The sequence below is a fragment of the Podarcis erhardii genome (genome assembly GCF_964252035.2).
Source record: "Podarcis erhardii genome assembly, chromosome: 10".
NCBI lineage: Eukaryota > Metazoa > Chordata > Lepidosauria > Squamata > Lacertidae > Podarcis > Podarcis erhardii.
In genome coordinates this window covers 1087675-1103780 of record NC_138500.1, presented here as the reverse complement: position 1 = coordinate 1103780, position 16106 = coordinate 1087675, and the positions used below count along the sequence as shown (strand labels likewise).

Here is a 16106-nt window from a genome sequence, read left to right as displayed (position 1 = left end):
GAATGGTGCTGCCCCCCACGTCCCCCCACCCTGCCTGCCCTCCGCCAAAAAATAAATAAATCCCCCTGTCCTTTAGGAGGGGAGAGGAATGTGCAAACGGGTCCGGGCACCATCGGATTCTTCTCTGTGCCCAGGATCCCACCAGGGGCTTCCCACGACTTTGGTTGCTTATTTCTGCTGGAGATTTGATCAAAGAGGTTGCAATCTACGGGGGGGGGGGTGTTGGGGGGGCAGCAGAGAGGGCAACAACAACCCAAAAGCCAGAATTATCTGACTGTAACTCTGAAACAAGTGTATTTTTGTATTTTAATAAATATTGTTAACGTTTTTAATAATGCAATGTCCCTAAAGGGTTATGCTGAATGCCAAGACCAGGGAAGGGGGGGAGGGGGGAAAGGGGGAGATGGAGAATTAAAACCACAACCGTATTTCCAAAGGTTTTGGGGACCCAAAAACTGGCCTGCAAAGCTGGAATCAAGGTGGGCAATTTGGGGATGGGGCAAAATGGGAAGCCTAAAAGGTTCATTTCAAAAAGCAAAAAGGAAAAAAAAAAGTATTTAATATTTTTTAAACTGTCAAGTAACCTTTCCTGGAATTAAATAAAACCACTTCAAGTGCTAGAACCAGCCACTCGCGTCCCGTCTATTACTAGAGCAGCGGCTGGGAGGGGGGGCACAGGGCCCCCTGCAGGTGTTGTTGTGTCCCCTTTTGAGGGGAGATGGGGCAGGACCCTAAATTAAGGACATCAAGCCCTCCCCTGGCAACTGAAGACCCTCTGTGTTACTGTGGGGTTGGGGGGGGGGGTGTGCTGTGCAGCAGCAGCACGGACTGCCTTGGTTCAGCTAGGAGCTTGTGGGGAGTCTAGACCAGAGATGGGGAGAGGGGCTCTTGCTGAGGTCAGGACAAGCCATGGCTGCCCAGGCCCCCCAATTCTATGAAGGGGTTTCAGTTGCCCAGCAGTGAGGACCCAAACCCCATCAGCAGCCCATTGTGAAGGCATCCCTGCTCACCTCTTAGGCCAAAGCCTGCTCTCCAGCCACCTCCACAACAAAAGGGATGGGGGGGCTGCACCGGAGCACCCCCCATCCCTGCCAATGCAGGCCATCGCGGCAGGGACTGGGAAGGGGGCTTTGCAGAGCTGGCAAAGAGCAGCAATGCCAGGAGGAGGAGGAGGAAGGAGGGGTGGCTTTGGCCCAGGGGGTGAGGCAAGGACAGGGTGCCCTAGAAGGTGACCCAGGGACAGGTGTGGAAGGGGGGCTGGGCGCTCTGCTCTTCAGAGAGCCGTGGGAACAGAGGCCCCTCCAAAAGGGCACTGCAAATGTCTCCCTTTTCTGAAAGACACCCATTCAAAGATTCTGCTCCTTCCGCTGGGACTCCATAGAAACCCTCCCCGTTTAAGAGCGGGGAGCAAGCAACCCCGAAAACGAAGAGGTTCTGTCACAGGGCCACCTGATTCACAGGCTTCCCGGTTTAAAATCTCAGTTTGCCATTCAGCAGGAAAGTGGGTGGGCAGGGCAGGCTCCGGAGAAGAAAGCAGTGCCGGGAAAAATGCCCTTCAGAGAAGAAAAGGCTTTGCCAGCTGAAGGGGCACAGCTCCCCTTGCCTGGCTCTGCTGGCCCGGCCACAGCTGAAGCCCACCCCAGGCTCCATCAGGGACAGCGGCAGGCCAGCCTAGCAGCAGCCCTGTGCCTCGGGGTCTGCTTTCGTGATGCAGCTGGAGGGGGGTGGGGGTTATATATATACTAAACCCAGCAGCTCTCCCCCTGCTCAGACCCCTCTGGAGGTGGCACACAGGCAGGGTCCGCTGCCGCCCCTGCCCTTCTCTTTGCAGTGCCATGGAATAATTAAGCGCTGCGCCAGTTGTTTGCCCCCCTCCCCGCCTGCCAAACGGGGTCACTCGCGGGAGCACCAGGCGCAGCTGCTGGGGCCTTCACCCCTTCCACCCCCAGGAGCTGAACCGAGCTCCTTTGTGGGGCTTGCTCTCTGTGAGCCAAGGTGTGAGGCAACTCGATCGGACTCCGGAGAGCTGGGAGCCTTTCTATGAAAACATATGTCTGATTTTATCTGTAGTGCCGGCTTTTATCGCTGGCAACCATCGGCTAATGAAACCCGGCTCGGTGCTTGCTCTGATCCGGCTGCAGCTCAGCCACAAACCTCGGGGCTCCGTGCTCCCCATCCATCCCTCCCCCTCCGCCACGTGCCACCCCCTCCCCTTAATCTCCTGGAACCATTTAATATGCATGGCAAGAGAAAAAGGACAAGGCCACAATGGTAGCGGCGGCGGCGGCAGCAGCAATTGGACTGCAGTGCTTAGATTTTAATTTTGCCTTCATATTAAAAGCAAATAACGCAGCCAATTGTAGGACTAAAGGGGGGGGGGGAAGGTGGCGAAACACACACAAAGCCAAGGTCTTTTCCCCCTGCCTTTTCAAAGTTGACTCTGCGGCTGACAGTCAGTGCTTGAGTTAGGAAGGGGTGGGTGTGGGGGAGAGAGCCCCGTTGGCTGCCCAGAAAGTGTTGCTCCGTGACCGGCTGGCACTCTGGCCGGAAGGGGAGGGAGAGGGAGACCAAGTAGGCCTGACCCCTGCCAGCTGGGAGCAGGAAGGCAAGATATGGGGCAGGGGGAGGCTTGAAAGGGGTGGGGTGGGGGAAGCAAGGGGAGCCCTTGGCAGGGGGCATCTTGTGACGTGGGCTCACAGAGCTTCCTGCAGTCAGGTGGGTCAGAGGCCTTTGCCCAGGAGGGGCCCACGTGAGCCATGCTGGGCCCCAAAGGCCTTCTGTCTGACCCAGAGGAGGACTGTGAGAGGAAGCCCAGTGGAGATGGGTGGCAGAGGTGGGAAGATGGATGCAGGAATGCGGGCAACCTTACAGGTACCACTCCTTCTGCTGGACGGCTGCCTTCCTAGGAGAGCCCCTTCCTCGCCTATCCCAACTGACCATGACCAAGCCGAGCGGTTCGCAATTCCCAAAGCAAAACACACCGATAAAAATCGCAAAAACCGCACACCAAAATCGCTAGTAATTATTACAATCCGCATTCCTAAAGCAGTAAAACAAACGAGGCCAGGGCAAAACTAGCTGCGCTCCGGATTAACACCTGAAACGTTCAAACAGGCAATTAGTTCAGAGCAGAAATGGCAGGAGCACCGTTCATCCAGGGTAGGGGGTGTCCCTCCTACGCAGTCTGCTCCCCATCCCGGGCAAAGCCTGATCCACAGGGAGGGGGCGGAGGAGGGAAGCCCCCCAAGGGAATCCCTCCAGACCCAGCTCTAGATTGGGGGAGATGGGGGTGGGCACAAGCGCCCCAAGCCCTAAGGGCCGCTCAAGGCGGCCACACAGAGTGTGGGGACAAGGAGAAGGCAGCATTTTACCCCCTTGCCCCCTTCTCTGTGAAGTGCTCGGCCGCAGAACATGCTTCCCCTTCTTTCCCCCTTGAAATCACCATTCTCCGCCCAAGAGGGAGGCCTCCCCTCTACATGTTCCCCTCTCTCTCTATACCTCCGCTGGGTACCTCTGTATCTTTTAGGCACCAGGCAAACTCCCTTCTATCCACACGTGTAATGTACCTAGAAGCTTATACTTGATGTGCTTATATCTGTTTCATGGCACTGTCTGGGTTGGGTTTCATATGGAAATTTCATTTTTTTAAAAAAATTAATATTTATTCCAATTTTGAAGGTTACAAAAAAGACAAACAATCCAAAAGAAAAAAAAGAAAAAGAAAAAGAAAAAACTCACAAATCCAACTTTTACATAACTTTCTTTCCTTTGCTTATTTCCTTGACCTCCTCACACCTCCCTTTTTTGTATTCTAGTTCAATTAGATATTTCAGCAAATCCCTTCCATCCTAAAAAAAAAGTTAACCTTGATATACTATATTTTTGCATTCTCCTCTCTCACTAATTACCAATCCATTTTTACTTAATCCTTTATATCATTTCTGCTAAAACCACAGAACTTCATTCCAACATCCTTCTAATTTAAAATGCCCAAACGCCCACCTGTCCCCCTGACAAAAGAGTCAAATGCCTGTTTTGAGTGGATTGGAGAAAAGGACTATAGCGGGCCTGGTTCCCCGCTCCTTTTAAAATAATGTGTATTTCAGGGCACCCATGTGCGGAGTGGTGTGCCCCCCCCCCCATGCCACATTGCTTCCCAGCCACTGAGCAGCTATGCCAATCCCCAAGTACTTACAAAGTACTACAAGATCCGCAGGGACTGCCAGCCTACCTATCAGGGATGCTTGAGCTGAGATTCCTGCGTTTCAGGGGGTGGGACTAAATGACCCTCAGGGTCCCTTCCACCTGCAAAATTCTGTGATTCCATCTGGTAGGCTTCTAGGTTGCCCAGTCTCTGAAGTGAGCATCTCTTGTCAAGGGGTTGGGATGGCAGAGGGAGGGAGCCTCCTGCAACCATTTCTGACAGGGACAGCTTACAGCCCCCACTGCCGACCCCCATCCACATTGGCTGATGCAGCAATCAGGCGACTTTATCATCGGGTGCCTGTGACATGGCCAAGCCATTTGCAGCCTCTCCCACTGGGCTTCGGGTCCCCATGGAAAGAAAGGTCATGTGAGGTCAAGGCCAATGTTCCCAGCAGTTGTTGGTCAGTCAGATGGCCTGGCCATCCCTTGCTGGCCTACCTGGAGCGTCTCCTCCCCCATCGTTCTGCCCGGACACTGAGGTCCAGCGCCGAGGGCCTTCTGGCGGTTCCCTCCCTGCGAGATGCAAAGCTACAGAGAACCAGGCAGAGGGCCTTCTCGGTGGTGGCACCCACCCTGTGGAACGCCCTCCCACCAGATGTCAAAGAGAACAACAACTACCAGACTTTTAGAAGACATCTGAAGGCAGCCCTGTTTAGGGAAGCTTTTAATGTGTGACATTTTAATGTATTTTTGGTCTTTGTTGGAAGCCGCCCAGAGTGGCTGGGGAAACCCAGCCAGATGGAAGGGGTACAAATAGTAAATTATTATTATTATTATTATTATTATTATTATTATTATTATTATTCTTATTCTTATTATTATTATTATTAAAGCCCTGGTAGATCTGGCCCATCGCCCAGGTAGTCCACTGTCCCAAATGGCCATGGGAAGGCCACAAGCAGAACCTGAGAACAACAACCATCTCCCCTCTTGAAGCTTCCAGCAGCTGGTATTGAAAAGTGTACTATTACTACTACTACTAATTTTATTATCTATACCAGGGGTCAGCAAACTTTTTCAGCCATGGGCTAGTCCACCATCCCTCTGACTATGTAGTGGGCCGGACTATATTTTAGAAAAAAATATATGAACGAATTCCTATGCCCCACAAATAACCAAGAGATGCATTTTAAATAAAAAAGGACACATTCTACTCCTGTAAAAACACGCTGATTCCCGGACCGTCCGCAGCCGATTTAGAAGGCAATTGGGCCAGATCCGGCCCCCGGGCTTTAGTTTGCCTACCCATGTTCTATACACTGCCCACCGGGGTATACTTCTGACTGCGGAGGCAGAGCAGAGCCCTCCTGGTTAGCAGCCACTCTGTGAATTTGTCCCATCATCTCTCAGAGCCACTCAAGTTGGTGACCCCCCCTGCCTTCTCAGGGAGTGAGTTCTCTAGTTCAACCCTGCGCTGTGCGAAGGGGTCCTTCCTCCTGCCTTTCCTGCGTCTTCCAACATTTCAGCTTCACGCCCAAAAGTTCTAGTGCATTGAGAAAGGAAGGGCAGCTTCTCTGTCCCCTTTCGCCACACTGGGGCAACGTTGGCATCAAGCGACCGGCTGCAACCCCAAGTTCTTGCTCCTGGTCTGTCCCTGCCAGCTCAGGTGCCAGGGAAGGGCATGGGAAGTTCAGATTCACTTGGTTTGGAGAGGTCCTCAGGCTCTCTTGTTGTATTAACAGCTCTGCTCACTCCTAACCCTGGATCAGGTGTGAGCAAGTTTAAAAGCCCAGGTTCCCCACACTCCTCCCTTTGGAGAAATGTCCTTTTATTCCTCCTCTCTGCTTCCTGTTACCTAACCAGTTCCTGACCCACAAGAGGCCCTCCCCTCTTATTACTCAGGAGCCTCAAGGTCCCTCCTCGTAAGGTAGAAGAGGCCCCCACAGGCCCCCGTGGGGCTCTGTTCCTTTTCCCTTATTGAAGGCAGCTGGGCTCTTGGCCAGCAGGCCACCTTGCTGCAAAAGATTTTCTGGGTTTGCTTGCTGTTATTCATGGAGCAACATCAATAGGCCTTCAGAGCACAGGAAAAGAGGCAAAGAGGGAGAGGCAGATTTATCGGCCACCTCAGGAGCTGATAGAAAGGATGTGGGAGCAAAACGGGGAGGAGGAACGGGCGCAGTGAGCAGCCAAGAGCAGAAATAGGCTTGAAGCGAAGGCAGGGTAATGAGAATGGTGGGTCTGGAGAGGGATCTGAAGGGAGCAGGAGAGGCAGAAAGATCCCAAGAAGATCAGTTGCGGATGGAGAGAAGGAAGGAAGGGGGGAGCAGTGGTGGCATTGCTGTGGAGAGCCCTGGAAGTCAGTGTGCCTCACACGCAGAGACATTTCTCTGCACCTGACCCAGCAGCCTGGCTGTGCCTTTTGTGCAGAGAACAGGGGCCTCTTCTCCTGGTCCTCTTCACATTGTTCTGCCCTCTCCTCTCCCCACTACACTTCCTTCTTCTCAACTAATGCTTTGGGAGGGAGACAGCGAGAGAGTCGATGGGCCCTGGCAGATGAAGGAGAGGGCGGCCTGGAAGGCTGGACTCAGAGAAAATGACTAGCGGAGGGGAAGGAGGGTCAGTAAGGCAGGACAGCCACTGCAACTGTCTGAAGAGTTGAAATAAGATGGAGCCAAGGTCTTTTCTTTTCCTGCAGACTGCAGGAGGACCTGAACCCAGAGGTTCAAATTTCAGGAAAAAGGGATTTAGAATAAACAATGGTAAGGGTGCCTTGGCGGTCCAAGCCCTCTCCTCTCAACTCGTCTAAAAGAAATATGGCAAGGGGAGGCCAGAGAGCGAGGGAGTGGGCAAGGGAGTTGGCGGAGGGAGGGAGGGAGGGAGGGAGGGAAGGAACGTACCTTTTTGCACACAGTTAAGTAATTTATTTATGCGCCATTCTGCTGCCCATAGGGCACTTGGAGCAGTTTCACAACATAAAGAACGAAAATGTACACGTTGGAAACCCTCCCATAAATAAACTAAAAAGCAGCAATTTAAAATGTTACACAAACGCTGGTGGTGGCGAAGAAGCTTTAAACGTTAAAGGACGGTTGGAAGATAAAAGTGGTCAGCTGACAGCGGGAAAAGGCCAGAGAGGGAACCTAAAGGATCTCTACAGAGAAGGGCATAGGGAGCCACCACTAAAAAGGCCCTGTCCTTCACACTGATGCGCCTGCCCGTCTGAGAGGATGGCACAGAGAGCAAGACCTCTGGAGCTGATCTGAAGGCACAGGCAAGTCCATATGGGGAGAGATCTGTCTTTAAAGGAAGCAGGCCCTGGGCCACTGAAGGCAGGGGCGGGGAGCCTTCGGCCTGGCAGGGGTCCCCACTTGGTCCCCAGTGGCATTCCTCATAAGCCCTGCCCACCTGCCCCACACCTGATGTGACATGAGTCATGGGGCAGAACCCACACGGGCTACTAAGGAACCATCAAGAGATTAGAGAGGACTAAATAGCTTCATTGAGCAGTGGCTTCAGTGCAAAGCCTTTCATGCTTCTGGAGCAAGGCACACTCCCACTAGCCACCAGCTCTTAGGAAAGCTGTTTTCACAGCCCACCTGTTAGCCATCGTGTGTCAGGTTTTCCCACCCACCTGTCAGAGCTGGCCTGAGGGCGCAGGGAAGAGATCAAGACCTGTCCCTCTGGGGCAAAGTGGCTTTCCACCCATGGCTTGGGGGCTTTAAAGTGGGAGGCCAGCTGTTTAAACTGAGCCGGGGGGGGGGGGGGGAGAGAGGCAGACAAAGACTTGGTAACAGAACTACATGCTCTGATCAAAGGGGTGCAGAAGAAAGTCTGGCTGCTGCATTTGGGGGGGGGATTCCAAGCTGTTTTTAAAGCCCCTCCTAGAGAGTATGGCAATAGCCTAGCCCGGAAGGACTGAAAACAGAGATGAATTTATGCAGAGGCCTTGACTGTCTTCCCTGGTGTAGGGTCTCTTGACCACCTCCTAGGCACCTAGGGGGGCAGCGATGAGTTGATGAGGAGGCCCCCTACCTCCTTCTTCAGGGAGAAGGAAACCCCACCTCCTTCAGGCTGCCAGGGTTCCTGACCCACACCACCTCCATTCCCTCTGAGGTTCTCCAGCCCCATCTGCTCTTGCACTGACCCAGACTGAAGGTTTATGCTGCTCCCCTGGGATCAGAAGGGCTGAGGTGAGGATGTCCACATGCGGACGACCCCTTAGCGCAGACTCCCGAGGGGTATCACGCAGGGCTGTCAAAAGCACGGGAGGCAAGATGGAGGCTTGTGGCCCTCGCCTGCCTTGGAGCAGAGCCCCAGCCTCTCAGCAAAACCGCCGGGCAAGTTGCACGGAGGCAGCGAGCCTGATGGGAACCACTCAGAGTGAGGGCAGGGAGACCCAGGGGAACGTGGGCAGGAGCTGTGGGCTTGCCGAAGCACCAGGAGGAGGACTGGGGGCAGCGCCATTACTAGGAGAAGACATCCCTGCTGGGGCTTGCCATTTCTCCACCTGTGCATCAGCTGCAGCCTCCTTTGCAGGCTAGGCTTTCGGGGGAGATGGAAGAGGGCTCTCTGCTCCTTCTCGGTCGTCAAATGTCACTCACAGTGGGGGTTTTTTTTGGGGGGGGAGTGTAGCCCGCTGTTCTTATGACTGCCCACCCTTTGCCAGAAAGTCCCAGGGCGGGTTCCGCTGATGTAAAAGGCAGCATGGAAAACAGTTTAAAGCTGCTTGCAATTAAAGTGGGTCATCTCTATGCTGGCTGGCAGGGGTGGGGTGGGAAGAGAGGGGGCTCACCTTCCCTCAAAGCTCCCCCCACGATGGCAGTGAGAGAAGGGGCCTTGTCAAAGCAGGAGTCAATGCCTACACACACCTGAAGCCGGGACCCAAGGAGAGCAGCTTTGTTGCTTCCTCTCCAGTCCAGGCATTCTGATGCAGGGACAAAAACCAGCCAGGCCTCTGTGCTTCCAGATCTGCCTGAGCCACAGAGGGCTGGATTCTTCCTCCAACGAGAGAGAAGAGCTAGAGGAGGCCTAGGGAGGTGATGGACTCTCCATCCTTGGAGGCTTTTAAGCAGATATTGGAGGGCCCTCTGTCATGGATGCCTAAGCTGAGATTCCTGCGTTGCAGGGGGTTGGAGTAGAACAGTGTTCCCCAACCTTGGGCCTCCTGCTGTTTTTGGACTACAATTCCCATCATCCTTGACCACTGGTCTTGCTAGTGAGGGATGATGGGAGTTGTAGTCCAAAAACAGCTGGAGGCCCAAGGTTGGGGAACACTGGAGTAGAGGACCCTCGGAACCCTTCCTCTGCTTTGAGGGGAGGGGGCTCAGAAGGGCTAGTGGGGAAAGAGAGACTTCTCAACTTCCCCAAGGTGGTCTTCAGCCTGAGCCATTCCTGCCTGGCCTGGGGACACAGCTAGGAGGCAGCTGTTTTTTTGGGGGGAGGGCAGAGGGCCCTGGGGCAGGTGCTGCCCTCCCTTTGCATGGCTAAGGAGAAACAGACAGGCTCTGCTTGCCTGGGGCTTCCAGCCCTCAAGGGAGCCCAAAGCAGGGCCCTCTCTTCCCCCTGCGGCAAGACTCACTCCGAGCCAAAAACCGGACCTTCTCAGATTTTGACTTGGAAGCAAAGAATGGCGCTGCAGCCTGAGTGAGACCAAGGGGCCTGCAGAACAAGCGTTCCCCCCTTCTAACAACTCTCTTTTTGAACTTCTTAATTTTGTTGCCATGGTACCAACCCAGAGAGCAGCCTTTGGAAACAAAAGCTTCTCAGTTCAAGGGGTCCAAGTGACGCGAGTCGCACTGGATGGAGCCATTCACACAACTGCGCCGCAGGCCACAGAACCTGCCGGCCTCTGCCTCCTCTTCCTCCTCCTCCTGGAGGCTGTAGCTTCTTGGGCACAAGGTGGAGGAAAGTAGAAAGGCCTCTGGAAAAGCCTGGCTTCATGGCAAGTGGGGTCTCCCCGGGATCGGGGCCTGTGCCTTTTAACTCCTTCCTAAACCCTCTGGAGTTCAGGGTGAGCACTGAGGCAGCCAAGAGAGCGGATTATATCAAATTGTTCAGGGCACTTAAAACAAAAAGGGATTTCCAGGAGCTCCGAAAGGATCCCTCCAGACTGAAACGAATGCACTGCCTGGACAGAGAAAGCAGGCCTAAGAAGGCCAAAGGCAGCCGAGGTCAAACGAGGAAGATGTGTTGGCGGGATCTGGTAAATCCTGCAGAGACAGGCGTATTCGAAGTAAGGGCTCCTGGGGCCAAATTCAATTGTTCTCCTGCAAGGACACAAAATGGCGACCAAGAAGGGGATGTGCCAAGCTCAGGGTGCAACCACAGGCTCCCTTGCGCCCACCTGGGCGTATTTGAACATTTCTCCCTCCCCAAGCAGCAACTAGAAAGGGCGAGGATGAAGGAACATGCAGGGAGGCAAAGAGAGGACTCTCCTTCCTTGGAGGTTCTCAGGCAGAGGCTGGAGGGCCACCTGTCAGGGATGGTTCAGCTGAGAGTCCTGCATTGCAGGGGCTGGACTAGAAGAGGACCCTCGGGGTCCCTTCCAAGAGGGAAACTCTCTGGAAGAGGAGAAAAATGGAGGGGAAATGCTAGACCAAGGAAGCTGAACGTTGGGAGACTCAACTATGAAATCCAGGAGGCAGGGATGGCTTCAAAAGAGGATTGGACCAATTCATGGAGGAGGAGAGGGCTCTGGAAGGCTTCCCAGCCTCAGCAGTTATGCTCTGTCTTCCTGGTTGGAGCCCACCAGCTTCTGCAAGAAACGACGGGAGGGGAGAGGGCTGCTGGGGGGCTCCCCAGGGGCAACTGGGTGACTACTGACCAGATGAGCCATTGGGCTGATCCAGCTGGAGGGCTTTTCTGATAGTCATGGTCTCAGACTAGCAATTCCCTGTATCTGCAAAATCCCAAACAATTCCTGGGTGCCCATTTGCAGCCAGGAGAAGACCCGTGTGTGACTCGGAACGCCACCCACTCCCACGGTATCGTTCCGAAAGGGCGAGCAATAAACCCACCCTATTCATTACTTCCATAGCCCTGTCGACGTAACACGACACTTTAATTAGTAGCAATATAAATATTAATACGCGGATGCTAACTAACTCACTGTTTCACATGCTAGCTGCTAAAAGACCAAGCCTCTAAGTAATGAGCTTGCACATTTCTCTTTCAAAACAGAGTACAGTGCTAATGAGTTACTAATTAGCGCCAGGCCCCCTTCGCTCCCCAGAACGCTGCAAGGGCTCCTTTGCCACAGAGCAGGCCCAGGACAGGAGGGAGCCAGAGCCCCTGGCAGGCCCAGCTAGGAAATGGGGTCCACAGACTCACAGAACGGTCACGTTAGAAGGGACCCAAGCGGTCATTTAGTCCAGCCCCCTGCGATGCAGGAATTGCAGCTGAGTGGGAGGAGGCCTGCCCGTAGGAGCACTGGCAGGTTGGCAAAGGCGGGCAGGATGCAGGAGCACAGCAGAACTAGGACAGCAGAGATGCACAAGAGAGGCCAGACTCAAAACAAAAACCAGGCCCGTTTGTTTTCAAGCCAGCCTTCCTTCTGGTTTTGCAGGCGGTGTGGGAGAGGCAGAGGAAGCTGGCAAGAGCTTCCCCCCCACAGCTGGTATACCTGCCGTTTGCCATCCTGGCCTCTCCCTGGATCCCACTCTCTGCCACAGAACATCTGCTGCAAAACAGGCTTGACTCAGTCCTGAGTCTAAGAACATCCTCAAACCTCGGCTTCCGAGAATGTGTGGGGTGGCAAATGAATGGCAGCTGCTGGGCCATCTTGCTGAAGCCACAGCAGGGCTGGGGGGGGGGCAGGGAAATGCCAGTGCCGGACAGTGGTGGTTCAGCGTCTTCCGACCGCCCCCCCCACCAGCTGAAGGATGCCAAGTCAGCATCTACCGGCATTTGCATAATAGACACCAGAGGAAGAGCCTGACATTTCTTGGCATGGGATGAAAATTGGGAGGGGAGGCTCTGAACAGATCTCCAGAGATCCCGGTGGAGCCAGAGGTGGGCTCCCTCCCAGGGACTCCCAGCCGCATCTTCCCAAGCAAGGACCCAAGCAAGACCAGGCAGGTGGGGAGCTGCCACCCTCAATATCCTAGCAGACCAGCAGCAGCCGCTCTCCAGGGAAGAGATGGAGAGAGAGAGAGAGAGAGAGGAGAGAGAGAGAGAGAGAGAGAGAGGGGGGGGGGGCTGTAACTCCGGGGATGTAAGGATCTCTTCTCCAGCAATGCAGGTTTCTTCTTAGCTCACAGTCACACTCTGAGCTTTGTTAAGGGGTCGCATAGCCCTTGTGTAGCCCCAATATCTATCCAGTGACCGCTCCAGCTCACAAGAGCTGAAAAGCACACCCGTCTCTGCCTGCGATAAAACTGGAAGTCGGGACCCTTTGCATTCCAAGGAAGGGCTCAGCCCCAGAGTTACAGCCTCTGTGGGGCAGGGAGGGCTGGCCACCGCTGCTCGGCTTCAGCGGAGCGCAGAGGTAGAAGAAGAGTTTGGATTTGATATCCCGCCTTTCACTCCCTTTAAGGAGTCTCAAAGCGGCTCACATTCTCCTTTCCCTTCCTCCCCCACAACAAACCCTCTGTGAGGTGAGTGGGGCTGAATGACTTCAGAGAAGTGTGACTGGCCCAAGGTCACCCAGCAGCTGCATGTGGAGGAGCGGGGAAGCGAACCCGGTTCCCCAGATTACGAGTCCACCGCTCTTAACCACTACACCACACTGGCTGTGAGGCATTTTGGCAGTCCAGGGGGCGCATGTGTGCATGGGCAAAGGCTGCTCCTTTCTGCAAGCAGGTTCCTGGAAAGGCGCATGTGCCGGCCCCGAGGCAGGGCCCTGCTTCAGCTGCCTTCCCTGCTGTGGCAGACACCCCTGCCGTGCCCCATTCCTGGGCTTGGGCCCTCTGGAAAGAAAGGAACGGCAAGCTGTGTCTCCATTCCTCTTGTCTGCAGCTAGAAGACCCTTTGGGCCCCAGGAGCTTCTTTGTGGGGCCACACAGGATGACAGCAGCCCCCAGTGCCATGCACGGTGCCCATCTCAGTTCCCTCTCAATGCCTCCGCCCTTTGCCCTCCAGGCTGCCAAGGGTGGCTTCTGAGAGCAGGAGGGGGGCGGGGTGGGGTGATGAGGGATCCCAGTGGGCAGAGAGGCTTCAGGAAAAGGCTGAGCCTTTAACAGTTCTCTCCGTGACTGGCAGAAGCAGAGGACATTATGCAAAATAAGCAATATGTGAAAATCTGCCCCATTTGCATAAACTATACAGGTCAAAAATTCCAGCTTGAGTTAGCACAGAAACTGGGCTACTGCTTGAGGAGGCACTTTTCAGAGGCCGAAAGCAGAGCCAAATTGGCCTTGTCCTTTTTTACCTTTTCAAATGGACAATGGGGGCGGGGGGGGCAGAGGTGCAGCCCCACAAGACAGTTAAGGGGGCACTCTGCAAACAAGCGCCGGACGGAGGAAATCAGGCCCCAAATCTGCAGGGTCTGCGCAGCCATGGAGTCTGTACAGCTGTGGCTTCACAGCTGCCTTTATGAGGAGCCAGGGCTCAGGAGGGAGAGCAGCACCCATCTCCCCTCGGTTCCTGATCCGATTTCGGCAGAGGGTGCTGAGCCTGTCCCCCCCCCTTCCTGCTCCCACCCCACCAGCGCCTGTGCTGAGTTAGTCACAGGCATGCCTGTCGTTTTACCTGCTGAGTGAGTCAGCTGCCGGAGCCGGGAGAAAATGTTTTCAAAGTAAAATTCCAGCGCCTCCCCCCAGGCTAAGGAAATGAGAAGAGGCTTTGGGGCTCCAAGCGAGCTCCCCATCTCCTCTCAGCACCCATTGCCTGTCCGGAGGGGTGGGCGGTCGGCCGACGAACGGGCGGCTCAGCGGCATAAACCAGGTGGCACCAGAAAATGTGGGTGAGGAATCCAAGGCTGAGGCAGGGGGCGCTCCCCACCCCTTAAGCCCACCAGAAATTGGCCCCTCTTGCTTCTGCAGGCAGGACTTTTGTTTTAGCCTTCATCCTGCTGTGCCAGTTTTGGTGGCCAGAGAGGGGGCTCCTTGCGCATGGCAAGACTGCAGCAAAAGCAGCAGCAGCAGCAGCCCTTGCCACACTGTGGTCTCACTTCAGCCCAGGTAGGCAGAGAGAGGAGGGGAGGAGGAACCAGAAGGAAGGCAGTTTTTTTGGGGGGGGGGGAAACATCACCTCTGCATCCCCTACTGGATCCCCACTGCCCCACTGCTCTCCCCCCCAGGGTGCTGCACAGCTGCCCTTTGAGGTTTTGACTGGGTGGTGGAGAGGCAAGAGGAGAGGGGAGCCTTCTGGGCCCCCCAGGGCTAAAGCGCAGCATGTGGGGCCCTTTGTTAACTGGGCTCAGAGAAGCACAAGGAAAACTTCATTAGTGCTTGCTGTTTGCATTCCCTCTCCCCACAACGGCAGCAGCTGGACTCAAACGTGTGTGTGTGTGTGTGTGTGTTGTTATATATATTTATATATATATATAATCTCACAACCACCACCTCCTAAGGCACAGAGCTGCCACAGATGCTGATGAAAGGGGAAGGGTCAGGAGGCAGGAAACGCTCAGAAGGCACCCCCCCCCCAGTGCTCGGGGCGTGGGGAGGGCTCTCCTTTGCTCTTGAAAAGTCCAACCAGAGAGAGATAGCTCACCCCCCAGTGGAGAATGGGGGAGGCATAGGGCCTTGGGGGCGGCGGGGGGGGGGCAGAGCGACGAAAACAACGTGAAAGGAAGCAAGCCCCCCCGCAGCTGAACTGACTGCTGCTTTTTGCTGATGAGGACTTAGCTGAGCTCCGGCTCCATTGATGGGTGAAACGTCAGGAGATGTTGGGATCAAAACAAGGCAGAGATTCCCTGGGAGGAAACAGGCAGCCGGGAGATGGGAGAGTGGCAGCCGGGAGCTGCTCTGGCAGCGGGTCCCAGCGCTGACCTTCGGGGCTCAGGCACAACGCCCTCCGCACCCCACCCCACAGATACTGGGGTCCGGGTCGCGCCCCACTGCAGTCCTGCTTCCCCAAGGCTGAGCGGCCAGCCGGGCGCCCCAGGCGAGGAAAGGGGGCCGCTCCCTGGAGGCGCGCAGGGAAGAGAGAGCAGGAAAGGCAGCACAAAGGGCAAATAACAGAGTGGGCCAAAGGCCTCCTGGGCCACTGAAGCAGAAGATCCTGGCAATCTGGACCCTCCTGCTCTAGCGGATCACAAGTGGAACATCAGCTGGCCGTGCAATGCAGAGGCAAAAAAAGAGCCAAGACGGCCTGCAGCTGCTCTAGTGGGAGCCCAGTGCCCAGGGCAGCAATGGTGCCACTCTGCTCTGGGGCAGGCCATGGCCTTTTAGGAAGGATCACGTGGTGCGTTATCCAGAGCAGGTGGGCCAAGAGGGTGGTGAGGGGTCCTATGAGGCCTGGCTAGAAGAGGTGGGCAAGTTTAGAGAAGGGTCAGGAGGAACACGAGAGGGCTCTCCAAACATCTCCAGGGCTGACAGTCGGTCTGTCTGTTTTGCAGGGGGTGGACCAGGCTGGTGGCCAGGGAGCAGGGCTGCAGCTAAACAGGAGGGGGGAGTTTCCAGGGCCCAGAGCTGCCAGAAAGTGGGTCAGACTGAGTTGGGGACAGCAGAAGAGGCCTCCTCTTCTTCCCTGGGGCTGGACAGACACCTGACAGATACCCAGCAGTCACATCCTGCATTGCAGATTCTGCCTGGAGACGGGGGGACTGGGTGAGCTCCTGGATCCCTTCCAATTCCATGGATATCTGTCAGGCCCTGCAAGCTGGACAAAGAGGGATCCTGTCCCTCGACCCTGCCTGCCCCTGCATCAGGTTTGGTCCAGCTGAATTACAGGTGGAGCACAATGGAATGGCACTCACATCGCCAAAATTGAACGTGAAAAAGTTCTTGGCCTCCCCTTTCTCATTCAATACACCTGGGCAGCGTGTGTGTGCAAGCTGTGCTTTCCTGCCCATGACT

The 16106-nt window shown here is 55.1% G+C and overlaps 1 protein-coding gene and 1 long non-coding RNA gene across 2 annotated transcripts in view; one reads left to right on the top strand and one right to left on the bottom strand.

The window, feature by feature from the left end:
• The window catches only part of LOC309352046, a 413396-nt gene that overhangs the window by 104161 nt on the left and 293129 nt on the right, over positions 1 to 16106 (top strand). The window lies entirely within an intron of this gene.
• SND1 (staphylococcal nuclease and tudor domain containing 1) overlaps positions 1 to 16106 on the bottom strand; it is a 224164-nt gene that overhangs the window by 29100 nt on the left and 178958 nt on the right. The gene's annotated exons all lie outside the window — the stretch shown is intronic.